The sequence below is a fragment of the Lepisosteus oculatus genome, chromosome 6, assembly GCF_040954835.1.
Source record: "Lepisosteus oculatus isolate fLepOcu1 chromosome 6, fLepOcu1.hap2, whole genome shotgun sequence".
NCBI classification, from domain to species: domain Eukaryota; kingdom Metazoa; phylum Chordata; class Actinopteri; order Semionotiformes; family Lepisosteidae; genus Lepisosteus; species Lepisosteus oculatus.
In genome coordinates, this window is record NC_090701.1 from 50,860,518 (window position 1) to 50,878,833 (window position 18,316).

Here is an 18,316-nt window from a genome sequence, read left to right on the forward strand (position 1 = left end):
CTCTGGTTCATGATTCACTGTTTAGTCTGAAGGAGTCCAGTAGACATTTGTGGATTTTAATTCTTGAATCAGGTTCCATATCATTCTTCTCTATTCAAGAATAAAAGGGGATCATTTTTCTTTCCTTCAGTCTGTCAGTTAAGGGCATTCTCTTAAATGCCTGAATGTATCTGGTCACTCATCTTTGAATGAATTCCAGAGACATTATATATTTTTTGTCACATGGTGACCAGATGCTTATAGTGCTTAAAAGAGTCTAAATGAGGCTGTGTCAGCACATTATGCAATTTTAACATGACATCCCTTGATTAAAGTCTATGCTTTTGACAATATATCCTAACATTTTGTTTGACTTTGCTAATGGCACCCCACATTCTCTAAAAGAAACAAATGTTGTGTCTACAAAACATTAGGTTTCTTTTTCCGTAAGTACCATTTTTAACTCTGCATTTCCTATTTTATTCTTTAAAATTATGATATTACTACCTGTATGCAAAACTCAGTCTACATTAAATATTATCTTCAGGTGTTTGTCCAGTCTTGACTTTAATCCAAATCTTTTCTGATTAATTTTATTTGTTGTTTCTGGTGTTTGAACCTTTTTTTTCAATATATATTTTTTCTAAATTCTACAAACCTGACTTGTTTACTAACTTTATCAGAATCAAGATAATTGATATAATATATTAGGAAGACCAGTTGTCCACATATAGATCCCAATGGTAACCCACTAATTAAATTAACTCAATCTGAACATTCATCCCTTATCTGTATGCTCTGTTTTATATTAACCAATTCCCAATACGAATATATGCATTCTCCTGAATGCCTACCTCCTGTAATTTGAAAATTAATCTTTTATGAGGACTTAATCAAAAGCCTTTGGGAACTATACACACCAAATCAAATCTGTGTGTAACCAATATTGTTATTGCTTGTTCAAAGAATTCTAAGTTGGTTAAGAAAGGCCTATCTTTTCTAAATTTCTGTTGACTGTTTCCTAGGATCTCATGATTCTCTAGTTCAGCTGTAATAATCTAGTTTAGCTCTTCATAACCTTATTGTAGTTGGCCCCCCTTAACTTGTATTGTGATGTTAGATGATCTATGCACCTTAAGCGCCTTTCATATGGTCAATGCTCCTTATTTGCTACAGTATAACCCTAACTTAGCCTGTGCCTGTTCTTGCCTCACTGGAATCACCTGCAAACATAACCTTAATGAAGAGAAAGCAGTACTGTTCTTCTATCATCTAACCTTTAACCAAAAAGGAAAGCAAGCCTGCTTTTCCGTTTTTAACTATGCAAGAGCTAACCCGCTTTTCTCTTCTTATTTATGTGTGTCAGTGCTTAAAGTACCTGAAACACTTTTGCCTCTTCTATGCCAAGACTGTTTAATAAAAAGAATCCTTGTTCTTACGCTACCTTATGAATGTTGTTGTCTTCACCTGAGTTAAATATTTATGTAGTGCATCAGCCATTTCTTTCTCCCATTTCCCATTGCTGTCTCTGACCCATTTTGCTCAATCCTTAATGGCTGCTCTAGTAATGAAAGAGAAAAATAATGATTTTTTTTACCTGTGCTTACAATTCATTGTACTTATTTTCTTTAGCTGTAATCCTGCTGTTTATTAAGAATGTTATGTGTGTCTTCTTTCTCCTTATATTTATCCTAATTGATATGTTGAAATATTTGGAATGTTGTGCTTTAGTTTTTGATTTACTCACTCATGTGCTTCAAGTGGAATCTGCTTAATCTGTTGACATCCATTCTCTTCTAACTCCATATCCATGTTATTTCATTTTACTTCTCCTAATCTGTCTCACTCCTTCAAAATCAATTTTCTTGAAGTTGCAAAGTTTTGGTTTGGTTTGCTGTTCTGTAAGTATGGAATTATTTCCTTCTACATAAGCAGACAAACAGTTTCTGTAAACTTCCGGTTTCATTCTGGTGTTGCCTTTATTAGTGACACTATTAATAAAGACAAGAGGCTCAGTTCCAGAAGATGCCATGTGTGCCCACCCCAGACCTGGCTTCACAGATGAGGTGCTGTTATTTGGAGCGCCTGCAGTTCCTTTCTTTCTGCACACTTCAAACTTTCTGTTGCTTTGGTATTCATTTATTTTGGTCTCATCCGTCCATAAAACTCCTGGCTCATCCTGGTACTGTCACGCCCTCTGTAGCCAGAGGGCGCTCCTTCTCTGTCCTGTCCCTAGTTTCCGGTCTGCTGTCCTTCCGGTCGCTCTCTTTCCCTTGGGCTATATATTTCCGGGTCTTGCACTCTCTCTCGGCTCAGCATTGACGTACGGATGTCCTGAGACACGCCTAGCACCAGGGCACCCTACGTCCACTCCCTGAGGGCATAGGTTTCTATACGGCATTCCTGAACTCTTTGCACTAATGAGCCCGGGCCTTTTTCCCATCTCGCCGCTACGCATATGGGTCTTTTCCCGCTCTCCTGCTCCCCACGGTTAGTCCCTTTGGACGTCCGTGACAGGTACTTATATAACTGAAGGATTTACTATTTTTCTATAGCAAAACAATGCCTTTTCGATACAACAAAGCTGTTTAATGGACAGTAACCTAACCTATCTTGAATGTATTTATTAGACTAAATATTGTGATAATAATCATATAAATCTTGTATTTTCAGTGGACATGATGCTTTGGGTAATGTAAATAATTATTACTAGTTCATAGGAGTTATTTCAAACACTTAATCTCTACATCATACTGACCTACAAACCTCAATATAGATTCCCAAAGATTCTTATAAGTCCTGAGCACTATGCTGGGATAAGTCCGTTATTATTAAAATAACTTTAAATATATTATATCTTTATTAAATATAAAGTATGTTCTATGTTCATTGAAATATGAACATATTGTGGTGGGCAGCATACTGGCACAGTGGTTAACATTGCTGCCTCTCAATGCTGAGGCCCAGGGTTCAAATCCAGACCTGGGGGGCTATCTGTGTGCACTTTGTATGTTTTCCCTGGGCTTGTGTGGGTCTCCTCTGGCTGCTCTGGTACAGTACCACATTACATAAACATTCTCGGTTAATAAGCTTCTGGGAAAACCGGCCATAGGTGTGAACGTGAGTGGGTGTGTGTTTGTGTCTGTGTATGTGTCCTGCAAAGGTCTGGCATCCATCCAGGGTGTATCCTGTCTTGTGCCTGTTGCTTATCTGCTCCCCAGCAACCCTCAATTAGAATTAGTAAGTGGATGGATATCTCAAGGTTGATATTTCTCTTCCATCGGACGGTGATTGATAAGTCCAATACGGACCCACAGAATCTCTGGCAGGTTGAGCCATTGTGGTCCCACACAATATTAGAATCAGTAATGCATTCAATTGAAGGTTCAACCCAATCTATGTGGGGAATATTAAAATTTCCCATTAAATCTACTTCTCACATCCTTGGTTTAATTATATAAATGTGCTTTATAATGGATATCTGAATCTGGCGAACTGTAGCATACTCTTGACACTAAACACTTTGAATATTGTTTATAATTTCTTCCCTAGATGAGCAGCCAGTACCTGCAGTATCTTTTAAGAGGAGATGATTAGATGAACATGCAAGTATGTTTTCCAAGTGGACATGAGAAGCACTGTGCTAAGAGACCACTAATAAAAACAGGGACGCTATTGCAACTGGTGTGATGAGCTATTAGCTTTTCTCTGGATCAGTATGGTTACAGGAGACACTGCTGTAGGAGGTGCTATTCTTTGAATAAGACATTAAAAATGATGTTTTGACTACTTGGTATATGATCTCATGCACTGTATAGGTAGTGGTATATTCCACATTTTATTTGAGCTGATGAAGTATTTTCTCACTTCTCCAACCAATCTGTTGTGTAGTGGGGCTACTGACACATATGGCAGCCACGAGTGATTTTAGTAATGGATGAAGTTAGTCCCTTCATGCAGTATATCTGAAATGTACTGGGATCTTTTCGGATGAAAAGCCATATACAAATTCATTCTATTCTCATTCTTGAAGAAGAAAAATTATTAGTTTTTGGATCCCTCCTTCCACTTTTATTTCAAGATCAGTGCCATTGAGCTCAGTTACAAATATCTTCCATACAAAACAACAAAGAAATATTCTTTGAAATGCCCCATACAAAATCACCTCCAAAATTGTCACCCTTGAGCAAGAAACAGCAAGTTATAAAAAATCCACACAGGTAATGGGCTCTATAGCAAAATAGAATAGATTTTAACTTTAGTAATGATGCATTGGAATCAACCAAAATTACATATTTATGAAATTATTATTATTTTTTTTAAATTCCACAATTGTTGGCTCCCCCGTTTTCAGCGCTTCATCCAACCTCCCATTGTTAGGATAACAGCACAGCCTTTTTTAGAACATTTTACAAGATTGGAGAACACAGTGGGTGTGATCTTATACCCAATAAGATCACACACAAACTTGGACTGGAGCACATTACGCGGAATCTTATACGATACTTCTATAGAGAATCTTTACAGATCCTTGATACCTTTTGGTCTGTGCTTATGGTATGGTCAGTACCTGCATCGGAGGTTGCTGCTGGAAGAGGTGTTAGTGGGGCCAGCAGGAGGCGCTCACCCTGAGGTCTATGTGGGTCCTAATGCCCCAGTATAGTGACGGGGACACTACACTGTAAAAAAGGCGCCGTCCTTCGGATGAGATGTAAAACTGAGGTCCTGACTCTCTGTGGTCATTAAAAGTCCTAGGTTGTTGTTTCCCAGGTGTAACCCCGGGATCCCACTGAGAGCTGGTGTGTGGTGAGTGTTCTGGCTTACTATGGCTGCCATTGCATCATCCAGGTTGGGCTACACATTGGTGGTGGAGGGGAGTCCCCACTACCTGTAAAGCACTTTGAGTGGAGTGTACTTAGTAGAGCCAATGACCTCAACAAGGGGTCTAGGACCAGTGGAAGCAAAACAGCTCCATAACATCAAAGACTCTCCACCCCTGTTTTACAGTAGGTATAATGTTTCTGAATTCACATCCTACTTTTGTATGAAACCCACCACTGGTGTACATGGCCAAAGAGCTCTTTGGTCTCATTTGATCATAGAACCAGGAGGCCAAAGCCTTTTAGCAAAATCCAGACATGTATGTTTACTGGTTGCTCTCAATAGAGGTTTTTCTCTAGCCACCCTTCCAGACAGACTTTTCTCACAAACCATCCTCCACATCATACTGTATATCAAATTTTCTTTTTCTGAGGATTGTGGCTGTTTCTATTGCATACTATTCTAATGGGTACACACTCTTACTTTTGTCATTTAAAGTGCAACTAGAAGAATAACTGCAGCCAACATTTAATGGTTCTTGTAACCCCAACACCACACTGGCCTAGAACAGAGAATCGATTAACATTTTAACAGTGCATTATGTTCAGCTGATTGAAAATTGGCCTAAAGAAGATAGATTATTGAAAAAGATGAATTCACAAGAGTTTTGACTATTTTACACTCATATTTTTGGTTTGAGAAAGATTTCAAATCTGAAGACTGCAGGACTAAAGAGACAGCTTGCGGAACTGCTCAGTTGAAATCATAGTTAGAGCTAGAGTTAGGGTTATCATTCCCACACTACTTAGACATTTTTTTAGCTTTAGGGTGAGTGAAATTTGCTCCTGTTTTTTTTGCATTTCCGCAATCTATATCTGAGCCTCTCTGGGCATCAGATTTTGACGTCTTCTGCAAACCAAAAGCTGCTAGTGGGAAACAATTCAGACCGTTGATCAAAACTCTTGCAATCAAATGAGAATCGATAATGCTTGGCGACAACTTTTGATCCCATGACTCAGTTATGGGATACAATTACTGCACACTTCACCGCGCCACCCAGACCCCAGAGAGTTTCTGGAAAAAAAAAAAATTCAGATAGGTCTACAAAACCACCCGTCCTAAACCTGAATTGGACCCCAAAATCCAGCACTGAGCTTAAAAATTGTCTAAGTAGCGTGTGAAAGCTAACATTAACCCTACCTAGGCTGTCAACTTGAGCAATTCCGCTTTCTGTATCTGAACCTCTCTGGGCATCAGGTTTTGACATGTTCCCCAATCCAAAAGGCAGGAGTGGGAAACAATCGAGACCCTTGACCAAAGCTCTTGCAAGGGAGCTAGTGTCAAAAATGCTTTGTTATAAATTTTGATTTGACCGTCTCAGTTTTCAGATATAATTACTGCACGGTGCACCGCACCATCAAGGACCCTGAGGGTTTCCGAAAAAAAAATTCAGAGGAGAGCAAAATAATCAGCTTCCTGAACTTCACTTGGGACCAAAACTCCAACGCCTAGCTTAAATTGTCTAAGCAGTGTGTGAATGCTAACCCCAATCCTACCTGGGGCGTCAACTGAGCATTTTCACGATCAATATCTGAACCTCTCTGGGCATCAGATTTTGACATGTTCCCCAAACCAAAAAGTATGTGGGAAACAATCCAGACCATTGAGAAAAGATCTTATAAGTTAATATGATTCAATTCTGCTTGGTCACAGATTTTGATTTGACAGACTCTGTTTTAGGATACATTTACGACGTGGTGCACCAAGCCATCCAGCCCCCAGAGAGTTTCCTAGAAAATATTCAGATAAGTGTAAAAAAAATAATCACTCGTCCTAAACTTGAATTGGGACCAAAAATCCGGCATTGAGTGGGAAACAGTCGTGTGTTGTACATTTATAAGAAAACCCACTGGGACAATGCTGCCATGAAGGTGTGGCATGAGTTTGTACATAACCAAAGCTTTAATTACTGTGATTTGGCCTCATTTATTCATGCATTGTTCCTGGCCTATACAACAATGCGTAGGCCTATACAAAGCTAATTGTGTAAATACAGTAGCCCTGAAGTTGGAGTCATTTATTAAATTGAGATTGAATTAATTTGCGTATGCAAATGAGTTTTCATAATTAATTGTCACTTTCAATAATCAGAAGCCTTAAAATACATCTCAGCAAGTTACTGAAATATTTTGCTCTTTAACACTTACTAATAATTTACAATACAAAAGTACTGTATGTCAAACAATATCTTTACCTTTTCTTAACATTAATGACCACTACGTCGTTTGCATTGACAGGCTGGGGATCAAACATTACCATTTATACAATATAAAAAAGTAACGAGAAAATAATTCTCCATTGTTGTTCTCCAAAGTTATAACATACTGCACTAAACATCAAACATCTTTGTGAAATAACCATATTTCCTTGTAACTGTATAACTGTATACAGCCGGGCTTGGCTCCCATGTAGTGCGTAGTTTAGGACCCCGTGCAGACGGTATAACCCGGAAGAGACTGGAAAAGGGCTACAGGGAAAACACGGATAGGAATGAAAGGGATGGCAAACGGGAAGGTGCCGACAGTGATCAGGTGCAAGGGGGAAGCGCAGGCCAACAAGTCAAAAACAGTCCAAGGGAGAAGTACAAAATCCAAAGCCGAGTGATCCATCCAAGACAAGACAAGGTTAAAATCCCGAACGGGAACAGGGGGGGGTCAAAACAGAACAATGAGGGCAGGCACTCTGAGCCCCGGACTCAGCTGGGTCAGGACGCCGATCAGAAGCCTAAATCTTCAAGCCGCAGACGCAGGGCCACTTGATGCTAGGCAGGGCCTCCATCTTCCAACGCAGAGCCCTGAGCTTCCGGAGCACCGGGTTTAAATAATACGGTGAATCCAAGGTGTACAAGTGTACGTGATCATCAACCTAAAACATAAAAGGGTCGGAGCGCCGTCTAGAGGAGGGATGACGATCGTGACACTTGTAACATACATACTGTACATCTTACCATTTTCAGAAACTTCCTCGTAATAAGAGGACACTGGCAAGCCAGAATGAGCCCTGGGTTTGACATTCTGTTGTGGGGCAGATACGCTAGCACACAGCAGGGCAAAGTAGAGTAGTTAATCGATTTAATTATCTTTGGCAGCATGTCTTTGGATCATAGGTGAAAACCAGGGGACTCAAAGAAAACCTATGTGGATAATAGGAGAGTCAAAACAGAAGACACCCCTGTCTAGAATCAAAATCAGGACCCAAGAAATGTGAGGCAGCAGGACTAACTCCCACAGCACAATGTCACCCAACGTGTGATATAATTCTGAAAAACAAAGTATACATAATGAGCATGTAAATAATTGCATGCAGTTTCAATGCACTAAAATATTATTGGTTATAAACCATATTGCAATGTGTGTCAAATATAATCTAGACTTCATTGTAACATCGTCTTTGTACCTTTTTAACAATTTATTAAAGAACTGAAAATGCATAAAATAATTTGCATTTAATCTTGAATGACTTAACAAGGTCCTACTGGGTTCTTCTTCACCAATAAAAATCTACAATTTAGCAGTTTAATGTTGAGAGTAAGAAAAGAATGACTGTGAGAGCTTGTAACACGTCTGAAAAAAAATAATAAAAACTAAATGATATACTGTAGAGGTTCCCCACTGTATTTGCAGTCCTGTATCAACCTGTAGAATATTACAGGAAATACCGAGTTGAATATTTTGTTAGGGGTATATACTCCTTTGGCTTCTAAATATAATTTTTTAACATTAAACAAATTGTGACTAGAATTGCATTATTCTTTAAACTATTGTTACTTAAGCATTGCGTTACAAACGGGGGTGGGGAGAGGACAAAAAAGATGAATAACAGGGAAATGAATGAGCGGATTAATCAATAAGTAAAACAAATAATCCTAACCCAATTTGTAAAGATTTAGCCAAGATTATACCTAAGCAGTTGGTATAGTAAGAGGCATGTGAATTCTTTATCCTCTAGCACAGCTTTTGTGAAACAAGTAATAATTAAGGCACACTTGGTAAAACAAATACTTATTAAAAAACACTATACAGTACACAGACTAAACAACACACATCACAAAAATACAAGTTACTATATCTACAGGTTTACAGACAAGGCTTTCCACTAGCCTATGTCTAGACCACCCAGAAGTGTCCCAGACCGCTACCAAGTATTCAAACTCATAAGGTCTACAAAGACCAGAATAAGATAAAGCAACTTTCTACAATAAATAGATACAGTTTGTGGTTTATTTTGTCTCTTCTTAAACCTGGATGCCACAAAATGAAAGGGAACTTGTCTCCCTATTCTAAAATGCACCCACAAACCAGGAGAGGCTTTATTTAAACCAAGGGACTTTTCCCTGAGTTTCCTAACAAACTCTGAATAGCAATCTCGTTTAGGAAGGTTCAAATACTTAGCTCTAATCTGCTCTTTATGGATATATCTGGATGAGGACATCTCTCCTGGAACATATTTTATGTTCTGTCCTCCTGTCTCCTCTCTCTGTTCGCTTTAAGATAAGATCACTTTATTAGCCCCATACAATTTCTTGCATTAGGAATTTGTTTTTTTCGCATTACCCAGCTTGCGCTCCATGAGATGCAGACACACAGATGGGGGGAGAGAAGCCTGGGATCAGAGAGCAGGGTCAGCCATTGTACAGCACCCCTGGAGCAGTTGGGGTTAAGGGCCTTGCTCAGGGGCCCCACGGAGTAGGATTCCTCTGCCGGCCGGGGGATTTGAACCAGCAACGTTCCAGCCACAGGGCCACCACTGCGCCGTTTCTTTTTTTAAAGACTCTTTCCCTGTGTCTCGGTCTTCTATTCTACCTTTTGGACACACTTAATCATTTACTCAGAACTTAATTAACCAGAAGATTATTTTTATCAATGTATCTCACACACAGGACAACTAGAAAATCCTTGGATTTAAGCTCTAAGAAGTGGAATGTTGACACTAGTTAGGACGTACCCACTGTCTCTAGATACCTTGAGACACTTCCATGGTTACCTACAGTACCATAGTCAGCAAAAATCCAGTTGCTGTTTTTGTCTTGTGGAATACATTATCATGCAGTTCACAATTCCTATTTTTAGTACAACATATCTTATCTGGTATGTGCAACTCAAATATCCAGTGCCTAAAACGGACACACTACATTTGTTCTTACTCCAGAATCCTCATTCATCAATCCTGATGGTCAGACTAAATCACTGAGAAACAGATTTCAGCATATGAAGGTACATGTGGTTTCATGTATTTTTCATGAACTGTATTAAACCAAGCTCATAAACAAAATCAATCATACGTTTGTCCCGTAGTTGAATTTTCTGTGTGTTATGTGCCATCATGTGGCAGCAGTTGGTTATTGCCATGAGAAAGGTCTATAGGATTATAATTTCCTCCACAGGATAGTGTTGGATTTTTTAGACAAGCATAATTCATTTGAATCATGCTTCATTAAAATAGAACAGGAAGCACTTCAAAGTGTTGTGGGAGTATGGAGCAAGCTACCAAGCCATGTGGTTGAATCTTTTACTTTGGCTTTCTTCATTTAGACGGTGAGGCTTTTTGCTTATATCAAGCTTAATTAACTAATAATCATAATTTACAACACTTATATTTTTCAAGTTCACTTAAAATACCTTAACATTTATTTTTCCTATATACTGTATATTCCTAGGAGATACATCTACTTCCTTCTTGTTTTCAAGATTTTTAATATCTTGTAATTCACTTTGGACCTTTACTTTTTATTATATCACCATTTTGTCATTTAGCTATGTTCATGAGAGTGCTAGACTGTTTTGTCTATTTCCAATCATTTTGTCTTTCATGTGCTCCAATCAAATTGTTTGAGTGGTCACTGCATAATGGGTACATATACTGTATGTCACTTGTGATGAAATGCATACACTGTAAGCCAAGTACATTGTGACATTGCTGTCAGTCTTTGACTGGTGGACGTGGTTAATATCATTTGGGGTTTATAAACCCACCCTTACCTCATGCAAAACGGAAGTAGGAAAGCAGAAGAAAAAAAATATCCACCAGAGGGCACCAAATGCATACCTTGAGGAAGACTTCATGAACCCTTCTGTTCTATAAGGAAAAAGAGCAATATCTCCTTCTTTAGACAAGATGCTACATGTAAACATTTTAACATTTTCTGAGGTATATTGATTTTCAATAGTCTGTAGTAATTAAAAAAGAAATTACCGGCATGGGCATTTGTCCTCTCTTTCAAGCCTAGTGAAAAGAAATTGACCTTTCATTTTGAAAAGGGGAAATGTACTTAAGAGTGTTAACAAATACAGAGTTGTGTATCAGACAGGAAAAGTAAATAGTACATTTCAGCCTATCAATTATAAGGTCAGCCTTACAAATTACAGACAGACTACAATATCATACAGCATGAGTAAAACTTAATATGAAAGGCAAAGCCTGAAATGGAAACAAGATGTATAGTACATAGTCTCTTATTCCTTTTTAATATACATGAACCAGTTTGAAACTATTTTTTCATTGTTTTGTTTCAATTACCAAAGTTAAAACAAAGGTGATATATATATATATTTAAATCGCATTAACATCATTTATACAGATTAAAGTTTTGTAAGTCAATCTATATTTTTTTAAAGCAACTGTGATCCACTAAGGGGACTTTCTGCAGCAACAAGAACATTATAAATGTTAATATCAGGGGTTTAAAGGTTGACAAGGGTGATCTTTTACCTTTCTAATCTTGTGTCAGAAGCATCTCATCTTTGTATAAGTCTCACAAGCCTAAATACTTAGTCGGCCACAAATCGTGCTAAATACAGTCACGGATAAAAAGATGCACCTCAACATTTGCTTTCAAATACAAAAAAAAAACTACTCTAATATTGAAAGATGCATTAGAAACTTCAGGAATGTGAGATTGTCCTTCAACTCATCGGGCACGTTTGGTTGCTACAGTAGGGGAGTGGAACCTCAAAGAAGAGAGACCGACCAGCATCAGGAACAGCAGTTAGAGTCCAGATTGACATACTGATGTAGAGACTTGCTTAGATCAGTCATATAAAATAGTTCAGTCAACAGTGCCCTATACACAGAATAGTCAGAATGAGAATTCAGCTATTGCAACTCAGGGGCCAGATGTTGGCAGAATGGGGCCAAGGGTGAAAAGAGAACACATTGGGGCACAGTGTGAACAAGAGGCTGGATCTTAATGGAACTATATCTTGTGCTACAAACCTTGCCTGCTTGTCTTGACTATGATCGTGGAATGCCTTCACTGTGCTGTACCTCTGTCTCTCCAGCTTTGTACCACACATCTGGACTATTTGCCTGCATCACAGCTTACCTGCATGCACATCACCCCTCTGCCTGTGTCACAAACGTCACGTAGAACACAATTCACAGCATCATTGTAATTCTTCCCATGGCACAATGCTATGCTACCTCCACCCAGAAACCACTTACAGTTGCAAGAAAAAGTTTGTGAACCCTTTGGAATTACCTGGATTTCTGCATTAATTACTCATAAAAATGTGGTCTTCAACTAAGTCACAATAATATGCAAACACAATCTGCTTAAACTAATAACACACAAACAATTGTACTTCTTGTCAGTACTGAACACTGAATTTAAGCATTCACAGTACAGGCTGGAAACAGTATGTGAACCCTTGTATTTAGTAACTGGTAGAACCTCTTTTAGCAGCAATAAGCTCCACCAAATGTTTCCCGTAGCTGCTGATGAGACTTGCACAACAGTTATGAGGAATTTTAGACCATTCTACCTTACAAAACTGTTTCAGTTCATTGGTATTTCTGGGATTCCTTGCATGAACAGCTCTCTTTAGGTCATGCCACAGCATCTCAATTGGGTTGACGTCAGGACTCTGAGCTGGCCATTCCAGAACACAAATTTTCTTGTTTTTAAGCCATTCAGCTGTTGATTTACTCCTGTGTTTTGGGTCATTGTCTTGTTGCATCACCCAGCCTCTAGGTGCTCCGTCACCTGAAGCTATCTTGAAATTCTCCTGTAAAAGTTCTTGATACAATTCTGAATTCATTGTTCCCTCTATGATAAGCTGTCCAGGCACTGAGGCAGCAAAGCAGCCCCAAACCATGATGCTCCCTCCACCATGCTTCATCGTTGGGATGAGAATTTGGTGTTAGTGTGCAGTGCTTTTTTTCCCTCAACACATAGCGTTGCGCATTTCTACCAAAGAGTTCAACCTTTGTCTCATGCGTCCACAGAACATTGTCCCAGAGGCATTGTGGAACATCCAGGTGGTCTTTTGCCAACTTGAGACATGCAGCAATGTTTATTTTTGTAGAGCAGTGGTTTCCTCCACGGTGTCCTTCCATTAACACCATTCTTGGTCAGTGTTTTACTTATAGTGGACACATGAACAGAGACTTTGACAAGTTCAAGAGATTTCTGCAGATCCTTTGCGGTTACCCTCAGGTTCTTTATCACCTCCTTCAGCATTGCACGCTGCGCTCTTGCCCTGATCTTTGCAGGACGCCCACTCCTAGGGAGAGTGGCAACAGTACTGAATTTCCTCCATTGGTAGACAATTTGTCTTACTGTGAATTGATGAACACCCACGTCTTCAGAAATGCTTTTGTAGCTTGTTCAAGCTTTCTGCATCTCTACAATTCTAAGATCCTCTGATATTTCTTTTTGATCAAGACATGGTTCACATGAACAGCTGTCTTGGGTAACATTCATCAGAATCTGAATGTAAGAGATCTTCGAGATGTTTTGTTTGTAACTTTGATCTCCTTTTCTTAGATCGGTTATCTTTGTCTTCTATTTCATATTTATTTTGCTTTGCAAATGCCCTTATCCAAGGCAAACAAACACCAGTCTCTATTATCTGTGTTCTCTTTCTTCTTTTTTTCAGCATGGAATAAACTTATTACTTGTTCTATTATCTTTATTTGTATTTCATCCTTTACTGCCAATCACAAACTAAACATATTTTAGAAGTGAAAGTTATATGAAAATCAGTTCTTCACCTGTGTAGTGTCTGACTACAGAGAACAAATCTGCAATATAAATGACAGGTTTTAGTCTATAGTCCTGTTCAGAAAAACTCCATACTCCATTGAACCATACTTCAAAGGTTTTTAAATTGTACTTTTGAATGTTGCATATCCTGTTCATGAGCAGACAAAGCATAAAATCATGTGACAAACTCATGACATTTGTTTCCTGGTAATACAACTTTAGAAAACTGGAAGGAGGTGGAAACCTACAAAAGGTGAATAAAAGAATTAAGAGCAACAGAGGTGTGCAAAACTCTTCTCAGTGGCCACGGACACAATAATGGCAATGCAAAAAGCCATTCTCAGGCCAAACTAATATCCCAGATAAGCAAGTTCATTGATTAATAACAGACATGTGATAGAGCTGTAATGCCTGTGCAGCAGACAACAGCTGAAACCATTGAGTGGAAAGCAACATGCATAGAAGGAATCATTAACTTACATTGATTTACAAAAGAGAGAATGCCATTATCCAGTTGATGGTAAACATTCACAGCATTATGAAAAAGTTTAAGGATACTTTATTTAGTTTCTAATTTTAAATTCCTTAAAACTGTATTTAACCCTTTTATCCTGAATGATCAGGAAACTCTTTACATGTAAGTGGTGACCCATTTCATCCCATACTGATTGATGTACAGCATCCATCAGAGTGATGGATAGTTGTCTTTCTGGTCAATAGCTTTACTACACATCAGATGAGGAAGAGAGGTGAGAAATGTCTTGACTGAATTAAAAAGTGGACTACAGGTTTTTCATATTGTGCAAGTCCAGAGTGTACTTTAGCCATCTCATATCGTATTTTTTACTTTGTTAAAACGAGAGAAGACAGCCTTACTTTTGACCACTAGATGGCAGCGTAATCAAGACAGATTTCAAATATGCAAGGAAAATAGTTTTGTTTTTTCTAAAGGGCAGAGAAAAACAAACATTCAGAGAGGCCACCCTTCACTATCTACTGAAGATCATTTTCATGTTTTTCCATGACAATCAGATTTAATCCGAAATATTTTAGCTTATTATCATGATTTGCCAAAAAGAACATTTATACAGTACCCCAGTGAATACATTGGACACCTTGTAAAATACACTATCAATTTCTGAAATCAATTCAAAATTAAAATAATGAAGATATTTAGACAATTTATCCTAAATAAATCCAAGTGTGGAAGAAATAGCAAACTTGATTTACATTAACATTTTCTATTCTGATCAACGTGTTCTGCTTGGGTACATTAGGTCAATTGCAAAGATAAGCAGAAAGCAACTTCATAAAATGATCAAACTAGTTGTAATAAGGAAAAAACAGGATGTAACTTCAGACTCGTTGGATGCCACTTTACAGTGGTCTATAGCTGGATTTGCAGTAAGGAGAATTCATGATTTTGTTAAATTGGCTTAATTCATAGTGATACTGCTTCCAGGTGCCTGGGAAAAGCTGTGAAAGCACAATCTTTTTACCTGAATGAGAATCATTAAAAATGTAGCTAGCATTGCTGTTATATAAGATTTATGTGCACTTGGAATGAACTCAAGGTAAGAACTGCTACCCAGTCTAAAGATTATTAAACAAGGGGATTAATGTAACTCGGCAGGAACACACACGTACACAGGGAGCCCAGATAGACACACACTACAATAGCCTGTAATGTAAATACAGCAATGCAACCAATAAATCAGATTCACAGCCAGTCTGCGAGCCGACAACAGAAATCATGCGCACGCTTACTTTGAAACCGACGATACACAACGACGAGATCAGCACAGCAGAGACCAATGAGCACCCTGTTCGAGCGCATTATTTCAAGAACAGCAGGACACCCCCAATTCGCGCAAGTCCATTGCAGCCAATAGACTCAAAACAGTCCATACACGGCATCGACGATTAGATCTTTCTCTATGTGGGTTTTCAAGAAGGGATCGAACTCGCCGATAACTTCGAGGACACCCATGAAGTTCCCGTTGTCCTGGCGCCCGAACGTTTCGCTCTGCTAAAAACTTCCAACACCGCAACCACCCTTTTCAAGACGTTAGTCCAATACTCATATTCACTGTCAAACGGTCTTCTTAGTTCTGAATCTATTAGCCCATTCTCAGCACAGCGCATAACGTATGCAACCATACCCTTTCTACGGCGCTCCGACACTTCGTGTTCAGCCAAGCGTGCGGCGGCGGCATTTCTCCAGTCACTATAGCCTGCGGTCAGTCCGGACTGATCATCGCCGTCCCCAAATAATTTACATGCGAAACAAAGCACTGCACCTTTCCAAGGAGAATACGGCAGCCATTCTCCTGACACACTCGCCATTTCCGAGTTTCCTTTTGAAGAGGGCTTTAGAGAAATACCTCTTTTGGAGTTCGTCGTCTTTCCGACGCTGCAACATCTAGCGTCTTGGTTTTGACACGATTTCGGGGGCCCCCATCTAGCCCAGTATGCCCGCATCTGTCCATCTATTGTACCCCAGCGTGCTGGGTCCGAGCCGTAGGAAGCGGCAGCTGCTGTTGCAGTCTCTGTTAGCTCCACGGCAGCAGGTGCAACAGCCATGGCTCCGGCTCGGACACGGCTCGTTGGTCTTGTGGGGATGGTGGTGGCGTTTCAGACGGCTCTGCCTCTGACTCCTGCTCCTTTGATCCCGTTGCGGGAGCTGGCTCGTCCTCATGAGCGGCGTGGATGTGGACTGCGCCCAGGCTAGAGCTCGCTGCAGCTCACTTTTTCAACCGCGGTTGTGGTAGCACTGGCCGCAATGTTAGCCGTAAATTCAGGATCGGGGTCCGGGCTCAGCAAACTTGAAATAACCAGTCAATCTGGGGATCTTTTTAAGTAGATCCTGCTCTTTCAACCGCCGTGCTGTTCGCACATTTTGAGGCTGGCTACCGTAAATTTGCACCAGAGATCACTCGATGAATCCGCCAAAATAAATTTGAACTGCGAACCCATTGCATCTAACCAATCATTGGTTCACAAATTATTCAACGTTTTTATGGACCAATGGGGGCCCACAGGTCCGTTTAAAAAAAATATTCCGGCCAATCAGAGGCCCCTGATCAGGCCCAGAGGTCCGTTTGAAAAATACTCTGGCCAATCAGGTGCCCTGATCAATCCGGGGCCCCTGGGCTACAACCTATGTTGACCTATTCGTTAATCCGCCCCTGCCTGTCAGAGCTCTCTTTTTAGCCAGATAACAGAAATTAAAATTCTCCTTCCCATGCAACCCACTCTTCCAGCAGCTGGACTTTCCTTTCTCGTCTTTTTGTTATCAAAAACTTAATTTGAAGGTGCTTTGAGTAACCACTGGGATACACATCAAGTGCAGGAATAAGTTTACAAGTAACTTGATTGCTATAATTTTAAGATGATCATGGTGGTACATAAAATATATTAAAAAAAACAATCCTTCACTAGAAAATATGTTACATGGCTCACTATGTAAGAAATAAAATCTGAAATTCAGCTCCAAATCTCACTGTGGTATTCACTTAAAACAGGTGAAATGCAGTCTTGAGATTTGTTTCTTGTTATAATACAAAGGACATCATTCTGATCATAACACCATCACCTGCCTTTAAAAGAAAAAAGTACAAAATACAAAATAGGACAGGAATCTATTCCAGGTGTGATGAAAGTAACCATTTTTTCATCATTGGGAATGTCAAACAAGAGTCTTTGTAACACTGCAAACATGAGCCCAGAAGGTTACGTTGACAATGACATTTAAAATGGTCGTTTACTACAAAAAAACTCACTTATACCCTAATCTATGCTTCCTAAAATCTTTCTGTAAACCCACAATTACATGACCAAAGACACACTTTAAAGAGCTCCATATAGCTACAATTTTGGTTTTTGATTAGTTTTAAATTTTTTTATCTCCATTTTAAGATAATACCTGAAGCTCATCTAGTCCGTCCAGATCAGTCCCACTCCTGCCTGACATCCCATTTTTTTCACTACCACATATTTATTGCTCTCTACAGCGTATACAGTATATTGTTCTGGCTGTTACTATTTATTATGTACTGTAGCATTTTGTAATGTACTTTCTGCATTGTGTGGTGTTGTCCATTGTACTGTGCATGTCCCAAGAGATCGGCACAGATAAGAATTCTAATGTATCTACCTCTATCTCCAACAGGCATCGCACCTCACCCCCATCCTTCACCTTGTGGGCAGCAAGCCCATTAAAAGGCTGAGTTGAGGATTGCTCTCTCCAGGTGAGGGGGAAACAGCTGCCACAAGAGGAGCAGTTTAAGTACTGCAGGGTCTTGTTCACGAGTGAGAGCAAAGTGGATTGTGGGATTGACCAGCGGATTGGTTCAGCAGCTAAAGTCCTGCTGACCCTGTACCAAACTGTTTTGGTGAGGCAGGGGTTGAATTTTCAGACAAAGCTCTTGGTTTTCCAGTCGATCTACGTCCCTGTCATCACCCATGGTCACA

General features: G+C 39.5%; 1 long non-coding RNA gene across 2 annotated transcripts in view; it reads right to left on the reverse strand.

Moving 5' to 3' along the window:
* LOC107078115 (uncharacterized) overlaps positions 1 to 16,780 on the reverse strand; it is a 31,870-nt gene extending 15,090 nt beyond the window's left edge. For both annotated transcript variants that reach the window (XR_011189936.1, XR_001479102.2), the window contains exon 1: positions 16,228 to 16,780. This is a non-coding gene — a long non-coding RNA (uncharacterized lncRNA). The remainder of the gene's footprint in view (positions 1 to 16,227) is intronic.
* Positions 16,781 to 18,316: the final 1,536 nt, after the last annotated feature.